This window comes from Hyaena hyaena, unplaced genomic scaffold (genome assembly GCF_003009895.1).
Source record: "Hyaena hyaena isolate Hyena2069 unplaced genomic scaffold, ASM300989v1 scaffold_889, whole genome shotgun sequence".
NCBI lineage: Eukaryota > Metazoa > Chordata > Mammalia > Carnivora > Hyaenidae > Hyaena > Hyaena hyaena.
The window spans coordinates 390660-417793 of NW_024081523.1; the positions used below are offsets into that span (position 1 = coordinate 390660).

Sequence of the window (27134 nt, forward strand, 5' to 3'; positions counted from 1 at the left end):
GCTGAGAATAAGAGGCGAATTTATTGAAATTCTCTGCCTCCTATGTCATGGAACTGGTGTTTTTCATTTTTCTTGGCTTGAGTGAGAGAAGTCTGCTGCCTGAGAGGCTCAGCACCAGGGAGTAAACCTTGGAGATAACATTAAGGTTTACTGACTGATTTATGAGAGAGTGGGAATATATAATACAATCATAAATATAGATTTCAGGAGAGTATGGTAAGTTTCTGTAGTGAATGAAGTTTTTATTTTGTGGTCTCTTAAGTAATTTAACTGATTTGGATGTTTTAAAATCGCTCTTTTCTTAAACCAGTCCTTTCAAAATCTGAAACAAAACTTTAGTCACAATCTTCTTTATAATAAAAAACAATAGTTTATCTCTTAACAGTAGCAGAAACAGAATATATTTATATATTCAACATTTAAGCAGGGCTTAAGGGGTACTTGGGTGGCTCAGTCAGTTAAGTGTCCGACTCTTGGTTTCAGCTTAGGTCATGATCTCACACTTTGTGAGTTCACGCCCTGCATCAGCCCTGCTTCTGCACTGACAGTGTGGAGACTGCTTGGGATTCTCTATCTCCCTCTGTCTGCCCTCCTCCTGCTCACAAAAACAAAAACAAAACACTAAAAAAATAAATTGGGTTTAAGTAAAATCTTGCTTGAAAGAATTAAAAAGCATCACTTTAAAAATAAAAAAAAAATATTGGGGTGCCTGGGTGGCTTAGTTGGTTAAACGTCTGACTTTGGCTCAGGTCATGATCTCAAAGTTCACCAGTTAGAACCCTGCATTGGGTTCTGTGCTGACAGCTCAGAGCCTGGAGCCTGCTTCAGATTCTGTATCTTCCTTTCTCTCTCTCTTCTCCTCCCCCACTCACACTCTGTCTCTCAAAAATAATTTTAAAAAATTAAAAAATAAAATCTTAAAGCCCTTTTGATCTAGGTTGGCAGGTAGTTGGATTAGCATTTTGTTTCAGAATTAGAGTTGGGTTATGACCTATATAGGTTTTTCCATTTTGTTTAGGAGTAAATGATTGATATGAATGGAAAACTAAGAATGAGTCACAAATTCTTACTTTGGAAAATTTCTTAGAGATTGTTATGGTGGTTGTTAGCTGTTAGATAGCTAAATGCCAAATAAGTGGCAAGGATATTTGGCAAAAGTAGTGACTGCTGAGAAACATTTGTAAGTACTGACTCAGGTTCACAGGTACAATGAATTAACTGATACTGGATTCATCATTTGGGGATAGAGCATGAGGCTGTGTCTTCCACCTATTCTGAAATTAATTTAGGGGCACCTGTGTGGCTCAGTTGGTTAAGTGACCAACTTTGGCTCAGGTCATGATCTTGTGGTTTGTGGGTTCAAGTCCCGTGTTGGGCTCTGTGCTCACTGCTCAAAACCTGGAGCCTCCTTCAATTTCTGTGTCTCCCCCTCTCTCTGCCCCTCCACCACTTGCTCTCACTCACTCTCTCTCTCTCAAAGATAAATAAAAACATAAAAAAGTAATTTAGAGGCTCTGAGCTCTGCTTTGAAGGATTGCATAAATTCCATTGCTTTGGCTTCATTGCAATAAACTAGAGATTGACAAATCATAACTCTTTTAATTTGGTTTATTTAAAAAAATGTTAAGGGCCTCCCATGTGCCACATACTCTGTAGAGTCTAAGGGGATGCCAGGATGATGGTGATGTGGTTCTTGCCCACTAAGAGTTCATTGTCAAGTAGGAGAAATGAATTTTCACTTATGGCTGGATGAGGCAGGTAGGAAGAGTTGTTCTATTGTACCAGTTATGGATGCATGTAATATATATATATATTTATTTTATATGTCCCTGTACTTAATTACTAAGTTAAGTTCATTTTCTATTGCTGCATAACAAATTGCCATAAACTTAATAGTTTAAACCAGCACCCATAAATTATCTCATAGTATCCATGGGTCAGGCGTTTGGGCATGGCTTAACTGGTTCTTTGCTCCGGATCTCAGAAGTCTGCAATCAACGTGTGGGCCTTGAGGTATGAGTGGGAAAAATCCACTTCTAAGATCATTTATTTATTTTTTTATTTTTTTAAATTTATTTCTAGGAGAGAGAGAGAGACAGCGTGAGCAGGGGAGGGTCAGAGAGAGAGGGAGACACAGACTCTGAAATAGGCTTCAGGCTCTGAGCTGGCAGTCAGCACAGAACCCGACGCGGGGCTCGAACCCACGAACTGCGAGATCATGACCTAAGCGAAAGTCGGACACTTAACCGACTAAGCCACCCAGGCGCCCCTAAGATCATTTAAGTTGTTGGCAGAATTCATTTCCTTGTAGCTATCAGACTAATGGTCCTTTTTCCTTGCTGGATGTTAGCTGAGGTCTCTCAGCTCTGGGAGGCCTCTGCAGTTCCTTGCCATGTGGCCTCTTCACAGGCCCTGTCACGAAATAGCAGCTTCTTCAGAGCTAGGAACGGAGTCTGTCACTGTCTAGTCTGCTGAGATGGTGTCTTACATAGCATTGGCCGATCAAGGGAGTGACATGTCATTACTGGTTCTGCCTGCACTCAAGAGTAATTTTGCCCACCAAGGTACATTTCTGGTTATTCCACCAACTTCTTTTCCCAATTAATCTGAACATTTGAATCCTAGAAGACTTGATGATAACAGTTCCAGGTGAGGAAAACCAGAAGTGGATTGTTCTCTTCTCTTAGCAGATAGAAACCAGGAGGAGAAAGGAATGTCTATGGGTTCACAGTATTGATAGTAAGGAGTTACATAAAAACAGCGATGTGTTCGGCTCATGCGTTCAGGGTGGATCCGTAGGAATCTCTCAGGATTCTCTGGCTAGACGTAGTCATTTTTTATCCGGATGTCTTAGCATTGGCTGATCGCTCAGGAGTGACATATGGCAGAAGCACACTTTGAGGGACAAGTCTCCTGGAGGGTACACTATAGCACACAAACTAGACAGATGGTAGCTTATTCAACCTTGGACAGGAATGTAATTCTACACATTGGCAGGCTGGGTGCTAAGAGGTGCTTGTGGTATCTGAGGCAGAGCTGACTGAGTTTACCTGAAACTGCTTTGTAAGGCACAAGGCAGTCACCTGATATGACCTGGAATGTGTGATGCACACAGAGCATACGGATGAGAATGATCGTGGTAGATTGTGTGAACTGGAACTGGACAGAGTCTAGAGCTCTAAACCGGAGGATGTTCTACCAGCAGGGTGAAAGGCAGGTGGAAAGACAAGCTTTTCGGACAGAACCATGGATGTTCATCCTAGGGTCTTCACTAAGTGGGTGCCAGTGTTGTTCTCTCAAAAGTAAACATGTTTCATGTGAGGAAAAAGGCGCCACTGGGCCTGCCTCTCTTTACAGTTAAGGGTTGCATGGATCCATATGCTTACAAGACAATTTGGACTTTTAAGAAAGAAAGTGGGCTTTACACAGCCATACTTAATGTGTCTATGGTTAGAAACCCCCCTCCCCCATGCCCTCCCTCGTGCCCTCCCCCCACCAGATCCAATAAGGACCTTGTTCATTGTTTGTTCCTGGTCCCTCATTTAAGAAAAGGTCAGTGTGTTTGGAGAATGAATCGTATCTCTTTTGTTTGGAAGATAAGAACAAGGTGCCCCTTGTGGATGCTAGAGAACTGATAGAGGGATTTTGTCCCTTACCTCCGATTTTTTGCTGTAATTCTCTCTTCCTTTGTTATTCGATGCTTATCTTTGTGTTCTTATTTTATTCATTTTAATAATTGTGGCTCAACTATTTTTTGGAACTTGGGGAAAGGGATGGCCTATAAAGAGGAACCAAGGGATGGCTCACTGAAATTCTTTATTTTTCCTTTTAGCAGTTCAAGCTCTATATCTGTAACATCACACTGTTGTCTCCTGATTGGACCGTTTTTAAGAACTCACATCGTTTTCATACAGCTTAAAAGGTGAGTAGAACTTCAGACTCTTCTCTATGATGTTTGTGAAGCAAAGCTTGTCACAGTGCTAACTGTTCCGAGATGGTGTACCTCTCAAGAAAGTCATGCAATTTCTACACATAAAAGTTATCTTGCTAATTTCGTTTTTTCTGGTAGGAGGAAAGTTGCGTGGTATCATATGGAATGTAACTTTTCTTTTTTGTTTGTAATTCACTTTGTTTGTTTGTATATTTATAATATACACTGTGAATGTATATAAAATATGTATTTCTAGATTTTTTTTGAAAAGAAAATCTTACTGTTGAACTTGTATTCGTTGCTGAGCCTGAGCAGTTAAGGCCCAGATACTTAAAAAACATTTAAGATCAGTGGGAAATGGGATTCTTTATTTCTCATTCTAAATTCTTTGTTTTGTTTGATTTCCTACTTCATAAAATGAGGATAACAATACAGTTGCCATGAGAAATCTGAGGCAATTTAAGTGAGCCATCATACTTAATATAACATCTGGCATATAGCATACACTAAATTAATACTAGTTCCTTTCTCAACCATTGTGACATCAGGTGGGTAGGTTTTTCTTTCCCTGTATTGATAGCATGTATGGTTTATGCTGTGAAGTGGCGGTTGACCTAATTCGCTGCATTTGGTTTTACATTCGTGTGCCTGTGTGTTTCTATTTTGGAGAGTGGGTGTAAGTGACTGCACATTGGGTTATCTGGAAGTAGAAGCATAGGTGACACTTATGTATTTTGGTCATCTCTGGACATCTTCAGACCCAAAGCTCAATTCAGGGGCTGCCCTTGTTGGGGGACAGTGAGTGAAAGTGCTGGGAGGGTACCATCCTACCCCGCCTCAGCTTGCCTGCCCCGAGCTTTTCACTTTAGGTGTACCTTTTCAGCTCTTGGTGCTTCTGTTTTGTCAACTCTTCATTGATTTTAGTGATTCTTGTTCTGCCTAATTGCCAAGCTGTAGGGAACATTAAATGAAGAAATACATGAGAGTCTTCAGGAAAGTAAGAAATTCTGTAAAGTAGAAGGTGTAACTTTTTCTTAAATTTTAATGTGCCAGGTATGGCTCATTGTTTATTTCAAGTTTCTTACTAGAATGTAAGCTTTATAAGGGCAAGAATCTTCCTCCTTCCCTCCTACATATCTTTCCCCACCCAGGGCTTAAAGCAGTGCTTGATACAGAGGAGTTCAGTAAAACTTCTGTCAAATGAAATGCATTGATGAAGACTACCTCCCTCCCCCTGCTGGAGCGTATCCAAGCGTTTTATTTATGGTGGAATTTGGAAATAGATGGAGCAGTCAGAGTGATTTAATGTGCTCCCTCACTGAGGCACATGGACCCTTGAATTTAAATGGACTTTCATAGTTTGGAACCTTCCTAAAACTGTAGGTGCTATGAAGCCTGTGGTATGTAACAAACCACTCTCTCTCAGAGTCCACGCAGTTCCTTTCTGTTGTTGAGTGGGTGCAGTTTGTATCTGTTTCTTTCCTGAGTGGATTTTACTATTAAATATCTGAAATATATTTTACTTTCAGATATTTTATTCAGATACATTGTTTTCAGATATTTATCTACTATCAGACATTTCAAGTCCATTTGATGGGCTCTCCCAGGGTAGGTGGTGAGCTTTCATGAGGAGCATTCTGGCTGGGTGCCTCAAAGATGTTCAGTGACTGATGAAATGTTTCTTATTCATGTGATTCTTTATTGCCTCACAGGGCAGCATTTTGAGAATCCCTTACCTTTTCTTATTTGTCGAGTGTTGATGAACTGTGCTATTTTTCTTCCAAAATTTGGCATACCCACCACCAGCCTAAGGTGGGAGGCAACAATTTATCTCTACCAGGGCCGAAGAGAGTGCGGGCATAGTTTAGTTTCTCTTCCATCAACTCAGATATAGTCTTCTTTAACTTTACCCACCAAAAACTAAGAGTATCTTCGCTTAGAATTTTACTGGATAACCAATGCTACTACTGGACTGTGCTCCTAAGGACTGTGCAGCTTGATTTACAAAATTTTGACAAATGTAGAAATATACTTGCAAAATACATAAAAACCTGATTTCCAGCCCCCATATATGGGGTTACCTCATTCTGTCAGCTATTTTAAGCAACATTCAAAATTGGTAATGGAAAACTTTTTCTTGACTATATTACTCTATACGGATTTTAAATGACATACAAAGCTTCATTGCTCCTTATGAACATTAGAATGGTTAAAGAACAGATCCCTGTCTGCAGAACTGTGTGTTGCTTTGTGCATCTCAGGTCATTTTCAAGCACATACTTGGATTCTGAGGTGTTGCAAGAACTTTCACACCTTTAAAATAGGTTCTTACAGCTGACTGTCCTGGAATTTATATTTGCTCTGTTACTTGTAAAATTCTGTCTCTCAAAGCTCACAGCTGGACCGTGAGACATTCCAAAGTGCTGATAAGATGGACAGGTGGCATTACCACTCTGCCCCAACTACTTGGCTGGATTTTTGCCTTAACTGCAGAATGTGCCTGTCTTACTGTACAGTGGGTTTTTTTGGACTTGGTTCTAAAATGGAGTTGGGCCTCCATGTTTAGGTTGTTATTAAATGTACTTCAAAATTTTGACCTCTCCTGTAAATTTGAAGACAGATGCCTCTTTGGTGTATCACATTTGTAGAGTGTGGTTGGAAACATGGCCTTTGGCTCAAATTTTGTCCTTGCCACTTTCATTCATGGTTTTTACTCTGACAAGTCCTAAGTAAGCCTCTCTGAGTCTGAGCTTTTCTCATCTTTAAATGGAATAATAATTTGTTTTCTGAAATTATTGTGAAGATGCCTCATTCGGCATTATGCACAGTAGGAGTTCAATAAAATGTCAGTTATTTGCCATCCAAATACTAGCTTTTTACTCAAGCACCATGTGCTGGCAGGATCAGAGGAAGAGAGGGAGCAGAGGTGTGGACCTCTCTGTCCTCTCTCAGGGTGAAGGAGGTTTGCTGAGGAATTTGCTGAGGCATCTTTTTGCTGGAGTCAGGTACGGTGGAATGCTATGCTGGTAGCTTGAGTGAGCACAGTGCCTCTGGGATATAGGTGAAGAAATCCTTAATTCAAGCTTTTTGTACCATTTCCTGTCCTTGTCATGAGAGAATGTAATGTCAGACTTAGATCTGGTTGGCTCTTAGCACAGATGAGAAAGGTTCAGATGGGGAAAATCCCACCTCTTTTTTGGTTTCCTTTAAGGTCCTTAAAGGACCTCAATGTTGAGTATGAGCATGTTGTTAGGGAGAGGAGTTGAACCTCTGATAGTGAAGGTTTAAGTTTTATGCAATTACCGGGCTCTGCCACCCTAACAAGCCCGAGTGTCTCGGGCGGTAAAGAATAGGGAGCCATGTGAAAGTCTTCCTGCATAAGACCTGTGGTCCCGCTGGGGAGATGCTCTGGCATTAAACAGTCCTCTCAGATACCAGCCTGGCATCCCTGACCTGAACTTATTGGCTTTGTGTTAAATTTGAACTTTTAAAATAATTCAAAGAGGATCAGTAGTGCTGGGAGAAGCAACACCTTTGAGTGTAGGTCCCTGCTTTCTATACTGGTAAATAAAGCAATGCCTGTTTTCTCCAGATGTTTCCTTGGCAGGTACAATAAAATAGACCAAACCATGAAAATGTGATCAAACAAAAACATTTGAAGCTGTGGTGTAAATGACCATATTTTGCTGGAGTTTCTTTAACTTAAGGAAAATTTAAACTCTGCTGTACAAATTGGTTAGGATCATTCAAAAGCTGCACTGAAACTTCCTGTCTTGTGAGAGGCCAGACAGTGGTGGGTTGCTGCCTTTCTGGCCTTCCAGTTTGTCTTTAGAGAAGTGACACCAAAGTTCCCAGTGGGAGGGGCCCTGGGACAGATCCCAGGTTGACTAGTTCTGGGTTGCCTCTGGGCTTCTGAAAGTTTTTGGATTCTTGAGGCCTCATTCAGGCCCTCCTGCTTCCCACTTCCTTTCTCTTCTCTCTCCTCTGTGACAGGGTCCTCAGATCTGAAGTCCATCTCACTGCTTTCCCCTCATTCTTTGGATTTAAGGTTAAGAGTGGCAAAAGAAAAATCGAAACTTAGCGAGGGCATCAGGGATGCTTTGTGCCATGTTTGAATTAGGAAAACCCAGCAATGTGAAGAGGAAGTCCAGCAAGCGGGAGGACCACTTTTAGAGACAGGGAGGAGAAACAGAAACTTTCTGTCTGTGGTCTGGGAACTCGGGGAAATTTTCTTTGCCTATTTGTTGGATTCTGTCCTTCTATTGTTGGACTATATTATTTTCTTAAAGTAGACTCATTCAGGGCTGTATCAGAAAAATACTTTTCATTTTGCTTCAAAATCAAAACGAATGTGCTAGCAGCTTCATCAGCCCATGCCTAGCACAGTAGTGTCAAACTGCTAAAAAGCTAGCAAATTTTCCACCTAAAATTTTTGTGGGGGAGGTAAGAGTAGGGGGCGTGGGGAAGAGTATAAAAATAAACCTTTCAGAGATTCTGGGTTGCTTGGTGGCATGTGTATTTTTCCATGGTGAGGGAGGTTAGAAATAGCATTGCTTTTTATGGGAGTCTCAGCAGCAGCTCAGAAGTTTGGCTTTGTGGGCTCGGTCTCTCTGTGTGGGTGAGGCAGCTTCTGCAGCCTGTGGGGTGGGGGGCCATGCCTGGCAGCACGCTCTGGCACTGTCACTGTCACTGTCTGTCTTCCTGCCTCCCCAACCCCCGCTTGGTGTCACCCGGATGAACAGCACTCAAGTGTAAAATGTGCTCACCAAGGTCAGGCTCTTGTAATGACTTGCCTGTGGCAATTGATGCCAATTGTAACAGACTGAGTCTCAGCGGTCCCCACAAAGTCACATTGGTACCTGTGTGAGGCCAGTCACAGGGAGCAGGTATCATAATCCGAGAGGGAGTCATCCTTCAGGGCTGCTGTGTGTCAGACTGGCTGGACCTCTTGAGCTTATGAGAGATGACCTCCTCTTAGAGTCTTGATTTCAGCAGGGTAGATGGGCCATCCCATCAAAAGGAGTCCTTATGGTTTTTTTGAAATGTGTTAGTTACATAATTCTCACAAATGGAGGTAGGTTGCCAATTGTTTCTCAGATTCAACGTAGAAAGGAAATGGAAGGAAGCAGCCACTGGGACAGAGGTTTTTAACCTCCAGGGGACCCAGGACATATGTGAATTCTTTGAAATTGTGCCTGTTCCTGCAGAGAAAGCCAAGGCTTTGATGGGATTCCAGTAAGATTTTGACCTCCAAAAAGGTTAAGAGCATTTGCAGTAGAGCATGAGATGTGAAGTTCATTTAACTTGGAAAAATCATTTTGGAAATGTAATGAGTGTGGGCAGAGGGAGATGTCGGCAGGATTGAAGAGGACAGGCAGAGGAGTGGGATCCAGTTATAAGTTGTATAATTAACAAAAACAGGGACTCTGGGAGGTTTCCACTGGGGTTTTGTTTTGTAGGCTTTCTTCTTGAACGTCACGTAATCTTTGCTTTTGTGTTGGAGATGATTCCTGCTTGAAGGCTGCTTGGTTAACTTTGCCAGTTCAGTGAAGAGAGGTGCCTGCTGCTCACAGGATGTCTGGGGTCTGTGACATTTAATGGTTTCTCCCTCTTTTCCTGGGATCTACTTTGCATGGTTCTTGACATTTTCCTGCACCTGGAGATTATGATGGGGAAGTCGGGGGACACACTTGTCTGGAGATGGTAGAGGAAATGTCAGGCAATGAGAGTGCTCCATCTTGGCTTCCACAACTCGCTGTGGGTGTTGGAGATGATCAGCAGTGCTCTGCTTCAGAACCTTCAGTCTAACTGGGCCAGTCATTATTTGGGGGCCAAGATTGCTGAATAAGGGTACAGAAAATTTACAAATACAAAGCATGACAGCTGCTAAATGATCATGTAGGAGAGAGTGCCTAGGACAAGTCAGCCATGGTACTAATACTGCCTGGGCTGCATTTTCCACTGAGCAACAGAAGTTGTTCTGTTGAGTTCACAGATAGAGCTACAGGAGCAGAGGACCATGGTGTTGGGCTTGTGAGCTACAGTGGTCACTTCTCTGTCTTCCACTGCAGTGCTTTGGAAATGGGGCATTTGAGTAGGGAGTACTCATCCTAAACACTCTCCAACCTGATTCTGCATTAACGTGTTAGAAGTTTCTAAGTTGCTATCTGTTACGTAGGTTCTGTTCTGTTCTAAAATTTTTCCTGTGCTGCTATATTACAAGACTCTAATGCTTTGGGTTGAGCTGCATTTACCCAGTACAGTGACTGGGCAGGGAGTTCTGCTTTCTCTGGTGGTTAGTCTGGCAACTGCCACATGTCCTATCACCTCACTCATTGCCCTGTACTCTCAGTGATCTCACAGAAGTAAGAAAATGCCATTTGAGTTGTTTCATGGGTACAGGTGGGTCTGTGAAGTGTTTTTTACTGCTTTGCAAGATAATGGTGCTTTTGTGTTATTATTAAAAGAAACCGTTGCTGTTTAGGTTTGTGATATTTAGGTTAGTTACCTGTTTTTTGATCTTTAATTAGTTCCCAAATCTACTACTCACATTGTAGCATGTGTCAGCATTTTCTTCCCCTTTTAAGGCTGTTAATATTACATTATATGGATATATCACATTTTGTTTATCCATTCGTCCATTGTTGGACACTTGGCTTGTTTCTGCCTTTTGACTATGTGAATAATGGTGCTATGAACATGGGTATCCATATATCTCTTTGAATCCCTGCTTTCAGTTCCTTTGAGTATCTTTATTTAAAAAAAAAATTAAACTCCTAAAACTTATTTTTTAAAGCACACTCTCGAGTAGATACTATTAGGAATTCAAAAGAAAGGTATATTGAAGTGTGGAAGTAGTCTACTTGAAACTACAAGATTTATAAATATAAACTAATTAAAGGGAAATAAAAGTAAAGTTGAGAACTATACTTTATTGTAAAAGTAATAAATATTATCAGAGGCCAGTAAGCCTCTAATACATGTTACTGAGTGAGGCATTATTCTTTTTTTTAATGTTTATTTTTGAGAGAGAGGGACAGAGCGTAAGCAGGGGAGGGGCAGAGAGAGACGGAGGCACAGAATCTGAAGCAGGCTCCAGACTGAGCTGTCAGCGCAGAGCCCAACTTGGGGCTTGAACTCAAAAACCGTGAGATCGTGACCTGAGCAGAAGTCAAACACTCAACTGACTGAGCCACTCAGGTGCTTCAAGGCATTATTTTTTAGACAGGACTCTAGGTAGAGCCAGGTACCAACTTCCAGGAACAGCCCACTTAGCCTACAAGTTGTTCTTGTTTTTTCAGGGCTGCTATTAAGGGACAATGTTAGGAAATATGAAGAAATAGAGAAATGGGAAATTTTCTGATCAGATTCTTATATTTCCTGAATATGGGAAAAATAATGAATTGTGACCTTTTAAGGATAATAGTACATGATTTTGTAATAAGAATTCCTCTTAAGGTTTTACTAAAGCAACTTCTAACAATCATGTAATAGGAAGGTTTTCATGTTAAGTTTACAGTATCAGTTCATTGCAGTGCCTTTTGTGTGGTATGGCAGCTTGTAAGGGTAGACTCAGCCTTAGGAGACTACCTACTTACTATGCCTCCATTTTCTGTAGTGTGTGAAATGCCCCCATTGAATTGAGAAATAAAGCTAATATGTAAAAGGATAGAGAAGCTTATCTTAATATGGGAGACTGGTTTTCAAAAGTACATGAAGATGTTTGTAAGTCACCAAGAAAAGAAGTTGTTGGAAGAAGATCAGTGGGGAAATAAGGATCACAAACAGCTGTTTGGATAAACTTTATCTTTAACACACACTTACAGAGCTGGGCACTCTGAAGAGGACTTGGGCACAAAGACAAATGGGAAGCAACTCCAGCCTTACAGAGGATGCCTGATATGATGGAGGAGACCCACAATATGTCCTTAGTTCTAGTCCATGGTGATGTGTGCTCAGCATGGTGTGCCATGGAGACCCTGGGCAGAGATATATGAGTACATCTGTCTAGGAAGGTTTGTCAGTTCACTCAAGAGGTGGTGACATTTAAAGTGGGTCTTAAACTGTGAACTCTAGTTTTTCAGGACAAATGTAAGAAGATAGCATTCTGAGCACTGGGAAAGTCTCACACAAATGTGTGGGTATGGGAAAACTAACAGTATGTTAGGAGAATAGAAATAGGTAGGGTGCTTAAGAAGGAAGGCAAGAGATAGAGAAAAGGTTGGAAAAGAAAGCTGGGACAAGACCATAAAGTATTTGAATGCTTTGCATAGGTTATCCTGTAGCGCGGAGAACACCATTTTGGGCTTTTCAGGGAAGATGATGGCATTAGATACATGTTTAGGGAAGTCAAGTCTGGTGGCCATGGTAGGAGTACATGAAGGGGAGAGACAGAAGCTAAGAAGACCAGCCAGAAAGAATAGCATAGCATGGAGGCTCTTCCAGGGACGTGGTGAGAAGGCCTGAACTGGGTATCAGTGATAGAGAAGAGGGCCTGAAGCAGAGAGGCTCTGGGTGTGCCCACTGAGCAAATGTGGATTCCAAAATAACTTTTGGGCATCATCCTTGGGTAAATGAGAAGATGGTATGAGCAGAGACAGGCAACTTAGGAGGTGGAGATTACCCAGGATGGGATTTCTTGACTGGCATGCCTGTAGGACATCATGGGGAGATGGCTAGAGGTCAAACAGCAGTCTGAGGCTAGGAGAGGTCATGACAACAAGATGGAGATTTGGGGGTCATCAGCATGATCATCACAAAGGTATAGAACAAATAAAAGAGCAGGACTTCTAAAAAGGCCATGTAAGCCACAAATATAGAACTTTCTTTGTCTTATACACGATGATCATCAATTCTGTTGTCAAGCTTTTGTCTGTCTCTTGAGTTGTCAGAAAATAGTTGTTAAGCTTTAACATTTAGTACTGTGTATCCTTTTATTTCATTGGTAGAGCTGTAGATATTTTCCTCTTGGTCTACCCATTATCCAAAGCATTTCTTGTCTATACCTGGATGCCTTGAGGCCTGTTGCAGCTTACACTCACTTTTGTATATATCATCTGAAAAAAAAATAACCCTAACTCATGCATATTATGGTTAACCTTCAATTTGGGTGATTTTGTTCAGTGCACTCCTGGTTTCAAAATCCCCTAACCTAATATCTTATCTTCTTCCTATAAGTACCTAGAAGTTCTTTTAAGAAATTTACCCCTTTTGTCAATCATACCACAATAAAGCTGGAAAAAAAAAGAATTTCACTTCATCTCTAAATGCAATTTAGAAAATTTAGAAATTTAGAAAATTTCCTTGTTTATAGTCTGCTATTAAAAATTGGGAACACTCAAGAGCTTTGTAATCAATCTTCTTTCACAAATGCATTTTAATGAATATTATGTAACCAAAGGTGAGGATAAAATGGGTTTTGTATTCTATATCTCCTGGGTTGGATCTGAAATAGAGATGTGAGAAATGAGCTCTTGCTTTACTTTGGAAGGTAGGTGAGTGCGTGGTGACATCTTTTGGATAAATAATCTATTTTTGGCCTGTACATACTCATTTATATTCTTGTCTCACGCCCTGGCTGTGATGATTTGACTCTGTTGAGTGGGCTTATACATTTTCTCCACCATCTGCTCTCACATTATGGAGGGGGCACCCAAGTTTTTATTACTATTACTATTCTGATTTCTTGTGGAACTTAGTATGGGCAAGTGGAGGGAGAAACACTTATTATGAGGAATGGACTTAGTTGAAATTAAAATCAGATAATTAAATATTTATTTCAGAGAAAATGCTAGAAACTAATATAAACTTCCTAAAATTAAGAATAATTAATAGAAGATCAATTAAAGAAACACTGATGACATTGGTTCAATACAGAGAAAAATGTTAAAAACTTTGTATCAAAGGAGGCAAAGAGATTAAAGCAAAATGTACCTGTAAAGCTAGTTTTAGTGTAATCGTCTGAGTTTCTAGAGCTTTTAGAAAATCTAATATAGACCTAGAAACTATTAGATAAATGACCAGGTACTATTATCATTATCTCCAAAAATGATTACTGTATTCTATGAAGAAGGTGGGATGGGAATAATTTATCAATTTATATTCCTCTCACATTTTGAACAAAAGCTTTACTTATGTAACAATTTTAATGTGTTCTGGTTTTTTTTAACTGATAAAACACACTGTTTTTATCATTCCTTAACTAAATGTAAGTAGAATATAACCCAAAATAAAAAGGGCAAATGCTCCATTCTTAATTTCGGATGATTAAAGTGAAATGGTCCCTTTTTAACCATCTTCCATCATGTTAGCCCAAATTATACCAATAAAGAGTCACCCCATATCTGTTTAAAAGACAAAAGCTTATTGAAATTGAGAGATTTACTTTGGACATCTATATTAGAATTGTTTACACTAAAATTATGTCAATTTTACAGCAAAGTAAAATTTTTGATAGTACCAGATATACAACTTTAGCTATTTCATACTAAAATATTGTTAACATAATACAATTTTAATAATTTTAACAAAAAGTATCCATAAAGGAATCCATAAAGTAATTTGCGCGATATTGTGACTACAAATTTCATTTGTAGCATTTTTCAAATGCTTTTGAAACCACTGCTATAAGGTGAATCAAGGGCCATAATAGCAGTTCTACCAACTTTGGCAATAGACCATACCTTTTCTACTTTGGTGACACTAACAAAGCAGTTAAGACTTGCTGATACAATAGCCTTACTCAGAAGCATTTAAAACACTACCAAAGGGGTGCCTGGATGGCTCTGTCAGTTGGGTGTCTGACTCTAGATTTCAGCCCTGGTTGTGGTCTCATGGTTTGTGTGATCAAGCCCTTTGTGGGGATCTGCACTGACAGTGCAAAGCCTGCTGGGATTCTTTCTTTCTCCCCTCTTCTGTTCCTCCCCTGCATGCACACATGCTTTCTCTCTGTCTCAAAATATATAAATTTAAAAAAAATAAATAAAATACTACCTTGAAAAAATAAGTGTGGAGCTTTGGCAAAAGAACTAAAATACTGTGGAAACAGCATCATCCAGGCCTTTGGGCATTTTGGAAGTTGAGGGCTGTTAGAAGCACCAGTTGGACCTCATAAGGAACTTAGGCTCTGTTCTGCTTTGCAGAAATTGAGAATGCTCCACTGCTTGGTATTTTCCACATTAATGTAAGGTTCCCAACACTACACCTGCTGGTTTTTGTTTTTTTTTTTTACAAATAGTTTGTCAAGTTGGTTTCCATATAACACCCAGTGCTCATCCCCACACACCTGCTGTTTTGAATATGCTCTGAGCTTGTATTATATTATTTTGTTGAGTTCTAATGGTTTACTTCTTAGGGACCAAATCACCTTATGTTTGTTTTCTCAGTTGCACCTATTACATAGATGAATAAACTGAGGGAATGACAGATTACAGGAGGCATATAATAGGATTTCTGATTACTTTTACAGTGTCAGAAGGGATTAATAGAGTATTGTAGATTGCAGTACATTGACTAGTTTAAGGATTCATAAATGTGTAAATATAAGTGTGACTAAATACTATTAGATGGTTAATTGTCTATTCACCTTCAAACCTTCTTGAGTAGTATCATTTGTCTTTATGTACAATTGAATGAAAAACATTGACTCCATCTTTTGGGAACTGTATTTTTTTAATCTTTATTTTATTTTTTAAGCTTATTTTTGAGAGAGGGAGGGAGGAAGAGTACATGCATGTGGTGGTGGTGGGGGGTGGTGCAGAGAGAGAGGGAGACAGAGAATCCTACTGTCAGCATAGAGCCTGATACGGGGCTCAAACTCAGAAACGCTGAGATCATCACCTGAGCCGAAATCAAGAGTTGGATGCTTACCCAACTCAACCACCCAGGTACCCCTATTTTATTTTTACAAGAAGGCTCCATGCCCACTGTGGGGCCTCAACTCATGACTCTGAGATCAAGAGTTGGATGCTCTACCGACTGAGCTAGCCAGCCACCCTGGGAACTTTAATTTTTAGTGGAGAAAGAATAAATAGCGATTAAGAATTGCTAGTAAAGATAGATTGCAAAGTAAAGATAGATTGGTAAAATCATCTGGGGTCCATCTGTCCCTGTTTTAGAGGGCTCTGCTTACCTGCAGACCAAGCTGTGTTCAGTCCTGAGCTGTGGGGACTGCCATAGAGAGAGAGTTATGGAGAGAACAGCTGTATTGCAGACCACCAGATGTTAACTCTTCCTTGTTGAAGTTCGGTACTTGAACTTTCTGTTTTGGGGATGAAGAATCATGCTAAAATATAGGCTTCCTCCTACCTAAAGAAGAAGCATATTCTTTTAGCCTTTCATATTGGGGGATCATATGAGAGCTGCAACAGCTTCTGGGGAAATCACTGGCACATTCTGTATTTTTAGTTTGGGACAACAAGACTGATTCTCAGCCCTGTTTATAAACCTTTCCCATATCCAGTGTGTAGTTTTTATGCATTGGTAGATGTGGTGGGTTCAGGAACTGGGGGTGGGGGGGGCGAAGGAGGTGGGGCAATAACCCTGTGGAAGATTCAGTACTCCTGAGTGTGGCTGGAAGTTGATGCCTCCTGTTTGTTGACGGGAGCATCCATTCCTTCCTCTTTATCATTAGACTGCATGACTTTGTTTCTCCATGACTCTCAGGAACCTCATTTCCATAATCCTTGAAGAGAAATTAGAGCTGCAGATTCCTTTCTGTTCATGGTTCTTTATAGACAGGTGTTATTATTTTGGGTGCCTTCAATGTTTAGCTTGTAGTTGGTATGATGGTTAATTTTGTGTGTCAACTTGATTGGGTCAGGGGGGGCCCAGATTAAACATTTCTGGGTGTGTCTGTGAGGGCATTTCCAGAGGAGGTTAGCATCTGAGTTGGTGGACCCAGTAGACTGCTCTCCCCATTGTGGGTAGACACCATCCAATCTGTTGAAGGCCCACATAGAACAGAAGGTGAAGGAAGGGCGAATTTGCCCCTTTTGCTTCCTGCCTGACTTCTTCAGCTGTGACATTGGTCTTTACCTACCTTTGATTGGGATGTACACCATTGGTTTTCTGGTTCTTGGGCCTTTAGACTCAGATTGGAATAATGTCACTGGCTTACCTGCATATGCAGCTTGCAGATGGCAGATCCTGGGACTTCTCAGCCTCTTTAATTGTGTGACCTGTTCTTCATAATTGATTCTCTCTCTCTCTTTCATGTGTGCGAACACGTGTATTACCCTATTGCTTTTGTTTCTCTGGTACAGTCAGTTTAACAGTTTGTAGCAGCTGCCTCTTCTTTAATCTGATTTTGTTAATATCTTAAGCATTCTCCTACTATTTCAACATCCACATTTTTGCATATCTAACTTACTTAGATGAAACCATACCAAAGTCATTAGAACACTATGCAAGTTTTGCTTGGCCAGAAGAATTGATAGCTATTAAAGATTCCATTTCTTCAGTTTTCCCTTTTTCTTTATTCATTCCCCAGACAGACATTCTTAACAAAAAAGATTTGAGTTTATTTTAGGCATCTTTTTGGACCTTATTCTTGTACTAATCTGTGCATATTTTCCTTTTTGACAAGAAGCAGATCAGGGTATCCTAAAAGTTTTGTCATCCACCATCAGTTATGTGGCCTTCTCCTCATTGGTGGGTAGCAGTGAAACACTTAGTGAAATATGAAACTAATTAGAAATCAAACCCTGGATATATTCTAAGAAATTAGAGTATGCCAAAAAAATGAAAAAGTCTTCTTTCTAATTTTAAACCATAGCTGATTTATACCAAACCGTTGCCTCTAAGGGAGGCCTATAAAAAAGTAAGAGGGTGCAGTCTATATAAGGACTGTCATTGCCAGCACCAGGGAGCAAATCTGGAGACCTTGCTCTGCACCACAGCTTTCTGAGAGAAAGTTAGCCCACACGGGGGCCAGATCTGGATTGATTATGACACGTGCAGATTTTAATTTCCGGACGCTAAAAACAGAGTATTTTCTTAGTTTACAGGCAGTAAAAACCTGAACAAAACTAAAACAGACTGTCAAGATTGGATGGACTTCGGGCCTCTGAATCACAGGAAAATAGCCCCTGAAGAGAGTCTGAGTAGTGGCATGTATATCTACTGCTCCTCCCCTTGTCCTATCAGTCTGCGTTCACTGATGCCTTTACACTTTTCTGGTGTAGGCCCAGGCTGTTGCACTCCAGAAAACAAAATGATAAATGATAATAGTGAGCAGTAAAGCCTTCTTTGCCACCTAGATGGGCATTTGAAAGCAAAATCAGTTGTTAGTTTTTTCATTCATTTTATACATTCACTCATTCAATAAATAATTACTGAATACTTGTTGATTGAAACCATAAAATATCAGTCCTGTCAAAAACCTTTTCCCAGCTGAATTGTATAGTTGGAGAAGTTGAGATTTAGACAGCTGTAATGATTTGCATGTGGTTACAGAGCATGTAAATGGAGCAGCAAGGTTTTGACTCAGGTCTGCAGGTCCCTCATGCAACTTTCCCCTCCTCACAGACTCAGTCCATCTTACTGCCACAGTGAACTCCGCGGACTGACCTGGTCTGAATTGCAGCTGATTTATTTCAAACCTTGGCAACTAAGATCTTAAGATTCTTAGGAACAGTAGGGTCACATTCAATATAAATGTGATTTATCTTCAAGAATTCCTGAATTTTAACAAAGCAGTGTTTCTGAGGGGGAAAAAAGTGCCATCTCATGAGCAATGTAGTTTTCTCCTGCATTCTTTTTTTTTTTTTTTTAAATTTTTTTTTTTTTATGTTTTTTTTATTTATTTCTAGTAGAGAGAGAGAGACAGCGTGAGCAGGGGAGGGTCAGCGAGAGAGGGAGTCACAGACTGAAACAGGCTCCAGGCTCTGAGCTGGCAATCAGCACAGAGCCCGACGCGGGGCTCGAACCCACGAACCGCGAGATCATGACCTAAGCGAAAGTCGGACGCTCAACCGACTAAGCCACCCAGGCGCCCCTCTCCTGCGTTCTTAAACTTATAATTCTTTCTTCTTCTTCTTCTTTTGTATAATTCTTTTTTTTCCTAAATAGCCAGAGAACCAGACTATCTGCTTTTTTTTTTAGTTTTTATTTATTTACTTAGAGAGAGTGGGGAAGGGGCAGAGAGAGGGAGAGGGAGAGAGAGACTCCACACTGTCACTGTGGAGCCTGACATGGGCCTTGAACTCACGAATGGTGAGATCATGACCTGAGCCAAAATCACCCAGATGCTTAACTGACTGAGACACCCAGGTGCTCCTATAATTCAGTGTTTTGAAAATTGTGCTTTTTATACTTGAGATTAGAACTGAGAGTCGCAAGCATAGGGAGTTTTCTGTTTACTGGAGGAGTATTGCCCCAAAATCTGTTGGGGTAGCTGATTATTAGGTTACTTTTGACCAATCAGATGAAATTTTGGAAAATGTCCCAATGAAACAAGATTTTCCCTTTTAGACTACCAACAAGAAGTGTAGATGTTGGGTAATTTTAGTATAGTCAGTCCTTATGCATTTGTTGTGTGTCATCCAGGGGCTCAGCAATGACAAGGAAGCGCTATGGGATTCAGAAGTTTCATGTCCTCAAGGAGCTATTTGCTATTTGGATGGTTGAGTGGATGGAGATAATGATAAAGCATTTCTGAAGGCCTGATATTCTTGTGGGTTCATTGTCTTAGGTGTTTCAAAAGTGTATGGTAAACAGTAACAACAGTGTTGAGTGCATCTTCCTGTGAACATAGATTATCTGTAGGTTGGCCTACTGACATTATTCCTAGATGTGTTCTGTGCATATTTGTGATTCTGTGAGACATGCTCTACTGTGTTGTTTCCACAGCTAATTCATATGACTATGTGACTTGAGATGACTGTAGGTCAGGGAAACCTGATTTATAAAATCTCTTCAGCATCTAGAAATATCTCAACATTCTCTCTTTAGGCTTTGGGCTACCCTTCACAATATGAAATGAAATGAAACATCTCCAGTACATTTTGAGAAAGGAGAGAGGCTTTTGGAGTAAGTTTTCTCATGTCCAGTTCTTCAAATTTTATAATGGAAATATTGAAAACTTTTAAAAATCATGCCTTCAGATGAAGAAATTGAAGCATAAGAGAGCCACATGATTGGTTGAATATCATGAAGCATGGAATGTAGAGATGTCTTGGTTTCTGCTTTCTCCACCTAATTTAGCAGCACATTATTTTCTGGTTATTACATGCAGAATTTATTTTACAGTAAATGGGGCAACAATAAGCTGCCTTCTACTTTGTGAGAGATCAACAGTCCTGATATAAGTTTTTTTATTTGCTACCCTTTTATTGTTCCTTGGTAATTCTGGAGAACAAAGGCCACTGGAGGGAGATCTGGGATCTTTTCAATCCAGGAGATGATGATGACCAAGGCGGTGGGGACTCCAGGAGAGCAGTTCTGGGTGTTGGTAAGCACCTGAAGCAGGTGTGCTTTGTTTCTGGAGCTTGTCTACCCCATCAAAGGAATACTGTGAGCCTTCATTGTTGACCTTTTAACTTTTAAGGTAGACATATGAAATAAATAAACCTGAAATCACTAGTTTAGGTCTTGACAGAGTTACACATAGTTTGATGACCTTTGAAGCATTGAGCAAGCATGGGTTGGCATTCCTTGTAATTCAATTTTATAGCCCTTCTATGGCCTCTGTAGAAATAAATCACTTTTCCTTTTTGGGAAAACTGATCTTTCTGTGGACATATTAATTTAGTGGAGGAGACCTTAGTTTTAGGTTGCTGCTGCGGAAGTTGCGCCATATAGACTAACTTGCTAATCTCATGTGTTCGTGTGTGTGGAGAAAGTCAGCAGTAGTTGGACTGTGGTTATCTTATGGCTTCTGTTTCTCCTCTACCATCTCTGAACAGATACTGAAATTATTTATTTAAATTTAGATGCATGAAGAGAACACCTCCTTGTGTAGAACTTATGCAAAGGTATGCTAATCATGTACAAATGAGTTGGCTGGGCTGGACTGGAATATTGTATTATACTAGCCCTTCATCCCTATCACAAAAGAGGAAATACGGGAAGATAGGTGTCTTATTGTTCGCTTTTGGATTGAATCATAACTTCAAGATACTTTAAAAAAAAAAGTTTGACTACCTTTAGAAGTCTTAGGTGAATGTCATCTTCCTTCTTCATTTTTTTCCACAGTGCATATGAACTTTTAGGTGTCAGTAGTAATTCATTAGTCATTGTCACCTCTTCTGATCACCCTTTGAAGCTACTTTTAAAGTTTACCTTTAAACTTTTTTAAATATTGTACTGTACCTTGCTTTAAGTTACAGAAAGTCATGTATTAATGGCACTGTCTCAAGCTAGGCCCCTCTTTAGGGAATTTACAGGAGTCAGGCTCATAGACTTGTGGGGGTTGAAGGAGTGCTTTAGTACAAATTTAGTGGCAGCTCTCTCTAAATTTATGGTAAATTATTTGTGAGGCTGGAATGACAGATTTGTCCTGGTGGTTCTCCCATTAACCTCTGGCTATTTAAGCTTAATTCTCTGAAGTAAGCTGAGAAATGTACATGTTAAATTCTAGTTACTGCCCATGATGAAAGGGCTGATGATGGTCAAGGTGACTGTCACTTTGAGGCTGTAGGCTGGGAACACATCAGAAGGACTTGACTAGAAATGGCTTAAATAAGAGATAATTATGATAAATGGCCTTTTCTTAAAAAGGCTTAATCATTCAGTGTGAATACATAGCAAGAGATTTTTGTCGTCAAAAGGATGAGGTCTGTAGTAGTTCAAAGCTGTTATTAACAAAAGAACAAGTTATAGCTTTTTCTTCAGAATTGAAAGGGACCAAAGCTATCATAGATATTCACAAACCTCAACTACAAGCTAGGAAATACAAGTCAGAGAGGTTAAATTACATGCCCAAGGTCAGACCCTGAGTAAATGGTGGAAATGGTGGAGTGAGCCTTGGCGTGAGAGCCTGTGCCCCTTTCAGATCTCATTCTACAATGCAGGGTGTGGATGGAGGGTATTGTAAGCCGAGTTGAAAATGATAATTTTAATGGTTGCTAGGAAAATTCTGGTTACACACTTTTTACATTGAAATTGATGTTAGTGAAGCTTGCCTACTTCTTTGAGTATCAGCCTGTTGTGTAGACTAGTAAAAAAAAGTTTGTCTTTTTCACTTGGTCTTATATGGAATAGCTGAGAGATTGTTAGAAGAGCTAAGAAATTGTGAGTGTTCTCAATGGATATAAAAGTGAATTCTCTCAGAATTGTTCATCAGAATTTGTTCATTGGTTATTAGAAAATGCTCAGCAATAAAGAACACTTTGGGGAATGGCTGCTCAGATCTTAGGGACATACATAAAATAACTTTCTAGTAGTCAAGCACGATGGAAATTAAGCATTTGATTTGTAGATGAACCCTTCTTGCCCTGGAAAAAGTAAATAAGTTGTGGAGTCTTTGTTTGCAACTGAGGAATTAAACCAAGAGCTTTTCTAAAAGAAGTGTCTCAAGCAAAGGTATCAACAGTAGTGAGGGCCCTTGTTGACATCTGGACTTTGTAGAAACTCGAGATATTTACTCTACTCCTTTGCTTGAAATTTTCCCTCACACAGTGGCTTGCTCTTGCCATACCAACAGGAATAACCTTGTGTAATGTGTCCAACATGTGGAAAGCTGTGATGGACCTGTCACAGGGGAGACCTTGGAAGTTGGTTCTTCTGTAGAGTACCTGTCATAGAATCATTACCCTATCAAGCCATGCATGTAGAGATCACATGGTGCCTGAGCCGGAACCAGGGAAAACTAGCGGGTTCCCTCAGCATCTCCCCACATGTCAGGCTACAGTTGTGCTGCCACCCAGGACTACTAGGAACATTAAACATAGCTTTGTGTATCCAAATGTCTTGTGTATAAGCTTCAACCTGTGGAAAAAGTAGAATGAATTTTAAAGGATCATCTGGCACCTTGAAATGTTTAGCATCATTATACTCATGAGTTATGATGGTCATGGTCTGGTGACTCCCAAGTGGGAAGAGAATCTTTATGATGTTATTTCAGCTAACACATGCTCTTGAATACCTGGAGCAAATGGCAGAGCCACTGTTGCTTAAATATGCACATCCTATCAGATGTTAAGACCTTCCCAATAGAAGTAAAGTATCATGTGTATTTTCATGTGTGTGTGCTTTTAATGATTATACAATTTTTTTATTGTTTGTGTGTGAGATTGAATACTGCGCATGAACAAAGGCAGAAATCATAAAGTCAGAGTTTTTATGTAGAGATTGTGAATTCCATCTTTTGTATTATACAAAGAGGAAAGCCTGAAGCCTAGAGAGGTGAAGTGGCTTGTGTGAGGCCATGTTGTCAGCCAGCTGTAGACACAGGAGTAGAGCCAGTGCCCCTGCCTACCAGTCTAGAGGTCCTTGTGTTCTGTTAGGCTGTCCCTGCTGCTGTCCCTTCAGTTTAGTCCCACAAGGTGTTCTGCGGCACTATGCCAAACTGAAAGGAGGCGTGGTCTCCTGTATTCCTCTATTGTAGCAGGAATAGAATGTAGTAGATTACATCTACATAGCAAGAGGCCATCTCAAACTGAAATTTTAGAATTCTTAAATATGTTTGCACAAAGTAGGGAAAGGGAACTCTGGAAAGTCTTGTTCCAGCAGTTTCAGGCTCTAGCCCAGAAGTGATCAAGACCAATCACATAGCCCCCTCTGACCATGCAAGGACATGGTTCCTTGCTTTTCACATGCCCTTCAGTGAATAGCACTTGATAACTGACAGGCCCCATTTTGTTTTCTTAAGAAGTTGTAATAGAACTAATGGAAAGTACCAGTTCACTGATATGCATGCAGTTTTGATTTATAACGAGCATTGTATTAATTTAAAACATTTGAAAAAAAATTTTTTTATAGTTTATTTATTTTTGAGACAGAGAGAGACAGAGCATGAGCGGGGGAGGGGCAGAGAGAGAGGGAGACAGAATCTGAAGCAGGCTCCAGGCTCTGAGTTGTCAGCACAGAGCCTGATGTGGGGCTCGAACCCATGAACCATGAGATCTGACCTGAGCCAAAGTCGGACGCTTAACCGACTGAGCCACCCAGGCGCCCCTAAAACATTTTTAAATAAGGGGCACCTGAGTGGCTCAGTCAGTTAAGCGTCTGACTTCATCTCAGATCAGATTTCACAGTTCATGAGTTCAGGCCCCATGTTGGGCTCTGTGCTGACAGCTTAGAGCCTGGAGCCTGCTTCAGATTCTGTGTCTCCCTCTCTCTGCCCCTCCCCTGTTTGTTCTCTCTCTCTCATTCTCTCTCAAAAATAAATAAAAAACATTAACAAAAATTAAACAATATTTTTTAAATAATAAAAGCAAGAAATTTAGAAACCAAGAAAAAGGCAAAAGTCACCCATTGTTTCATGATTTTCATACAACTATTTTTCTTCCTGTGCATTTCTTTGTTTTTTAATATTTTTTAAAATAATTTTTGTTTATTTCTAGGAGAGAGAGAGAGACAGCGTGAGCAGGGGAGGGTCAGAGAGAGAGGCAGACACAGACTCTGAAATAGGCTCCAGGCTCTGAGCTGGCAGTCAGCACAGAGCCCGACGCAGGGCTCGAACCCATGAACCGCGAGATCATGACCTAAGCGAAGTCGGACGCTTAACTGACTAAGCCACCCAGGCGCCCCTGTTTTTTAATATTTAAAAATATTTTATTATTTTTTTAAATTTAGAGAGCATGGGGAAGGGAGGCAGAGAGAGAGGGTTTCTTTCTTTCTTTTTTTTTTTTAATGTTTTATTTGTTTCTGAGAGAGAGAGCATGAGCAAGGGAGGGTCAGAGAGAGAGGGAGACATGGAATCTGAAACAGGCTCCAAGCTCTGAGCTGGCAGTCAGCACAGAGCTTGATGCGGGGCTTGAACCCACGAACCGTGAGATCATGACCTGAGCCGTAGTCGGACGCCTAACCAACTGAGCCACCCAGGCGCCCTGAGAGAGGATTTCAAGCAGGCTCCCTGCTCAGTGCAGGGCCTGACGTGGGGCTTAATCCCACAACCCTGGGATCATAACCTGAGCTGAAATCAAGAGTCAGATGCTCAACCGGCTGAGCCACCCAGGCACCCCATGTCTTTTAATATTAAAAAATTTAAAACATTAAAAAAAGATGTGCTTTCGTCAAGGTCATAGTTATGTGATTATATAAAAAGTTCATGATCTTTGGAGGCAGATAGACTTGGGTTTGATTTCTGGGCCTACCAGTTACTAGTTATGTGACCTTGGCCAACTTCCTTCACTTCTGTGCATTTTAGTTTCTTCATCTGTAAAATGAGCTAATACCTTAGAATTATGTAGGATTCTTGTAGGGTTGAGGGAGATACTGTACATAAAGTACCTGGCCCTTTGTGGTATACCTTCCACTGTTTAATGTTCTCTCCCTGGCATTTGTTTTTCATTTTGCTGCATGGTCTGAAAGGAAATTACTGCCCTCTTTGATAAGAGAAGTCCCCAGATCCCCATGGCTTTCCATGGGAGAATGTTCATAGGAGAGGGGGTTGAGACTGAGTGACTTTGGGGCCTTGAAGATCTCTACATCTTGGAGGGGCCTTTGCTTCGCTGACCCAAGGGTGGAGGGGAAGGGAGAGGAGTGGCACTGTGCTCTTTGATGTTTTTGGCCCAGTAGAGATCACACAGCCCTTTTTGTAGTATCCTTATTATAAATAGCTAAGACAATTCAACCTTCTTTACTGGAGCCTGGTATACGTAGGGACCAGAGCGAAGGCAAGTACCAGTTCTAGTTATTGAAACATTGTTTCCTGACTGCCAGAGCCATGATAGTGGTGTTCAGATTTCAAGCCTCCACTAGTCTCCACCAGGCCTGTCTGTCATATCTAAGACAATGGGCAAGCCTTTCTTTGATTGTTAGACAAGAAGACATATGAAGTTGGGCTAGGATTTGTACTAAACCTGGAGCTAGAATGGACCTCTCCTTTTTGCAGGAACTGACTAGGAGGGCCCCCTGAAACAGCATGCAGTGGGCCATTCCGGGGCACTGCAGAAAGAGAGGCCTGGCATAGCCATGGGGGAGGCAGGCAGCTATGGAGGCGCAGCCTGAACAGGGGCAGAGCTCTGGTCCCAAGGTGAGATAGTACAAGAATGAGGGGGTGGTTAGCTTTTATTTATTTTAAAGATCTTATTTTTCAGTAATCTCTGCATCCAACATGGGGCTTAAACTCATAACACTGAGATCAAGAGTTGCATGCTCAACCTACTGAGCCAGCCAGGTGCTCCAGTGGTTAGTTTTTAAAGACAGTAGAGCCACTCAGCATTTATTAGCAGGAAGCTGGCATTCTCTAGAATCTGGTAGAAATTCCCTGGCCTGTGGGGCCTGAGGCCAAGGAGTTTGGATAAAAATGCACTTTGATCAGACACCTCTAGAGCACAGCTCTTAGGGTTAGCTTGGCACTACAGGACTTGCTCCTGAGCACCTGGGGTGCAGCAGTCTAGTGCTGCTTCAGCTTGGGATTGTTCTGAGGGCTGGACAAGTAGGAATGTTAGTGGACCCTATTGTCACATTCTGGGAAAGGAAAAGTCAGTAAGTCATGTGTAGTGTGTGGTTTGAGCATACAGGCTTGTTTAAAATTACTCCCATTTTTGAAATTCTGGGGGCAACATCCATGGGATGCCTTTCTTCATCATTCCCTCTGAAGTTCAAGGATGGAATGCTTAGAGTGATACTTTTATGTAGCATGTAGGTAGCCTTCTTAAGTGACATTTGTAGTTAATAAAAGAGGGTGTTGACTTCCTTTGAAAAATGAAGACCATTTTATAATGCCCCAGTTATTATAGGAACATCAGAACAACCTTCACAATCAGCTGTACCCACTGCTATGGACAGTGGCTATGGAAGATTAATGTTGGACAAAGCTCTTTCTTGAAATTAACAAATTTTTACAGCAGCAGTAGAGCTTTTCAAGTTTATGGTGTGCCTGTTTGAGATCTCAAAGTAAAAATCTTTCTTTAGAGTTTTGTTTTAGGAAGACCTGCCTCTTCCTCGCAGAGTCCAGTTAGGTGTGTAACACACTCCAACTCCCTCAGCCTCCCTCCTTCAGTGGAAGAGAAAAGCCCAAGTAACTGACCACATGGGCCAGAACTGGGTGGAACCGGGACTATAGCACTCTTGAGTCAGTCCTGGATTCAAGATT

General features: G+C 40.8%; 1 protein-coding gene across 8 annotated transcripts in view; it reads left to right on the plus strand.

Moving 5' to 3' along the window:
- LDLRAD4 (low density lipoprotein receptor class A domain containing 4) overlaps positions 1–27134 on the plus strand; it is a 437927-nt gene that overhangs the window by 53567 nt on the left and 357226 nt on the right. For 5 of the 8 annotated variants that reach the window (XM_039220442.1, XM_039220441.1, XM_039220439.1 and 2 more), the window contains exon 2: positions 3833–3922. The gene's annotated coding sequence lies outside the window, so the exon portion shown is untranslated. Of the gene's footprint in view, positions 1–1998; positions 2014–3832; positions 3923–27134 lie in introns of those variants that run through there. The other 3 variants (XM_039220446.1, XM_039220445.1, XM_039220444.1) reach the window with 2 other exon arrangements.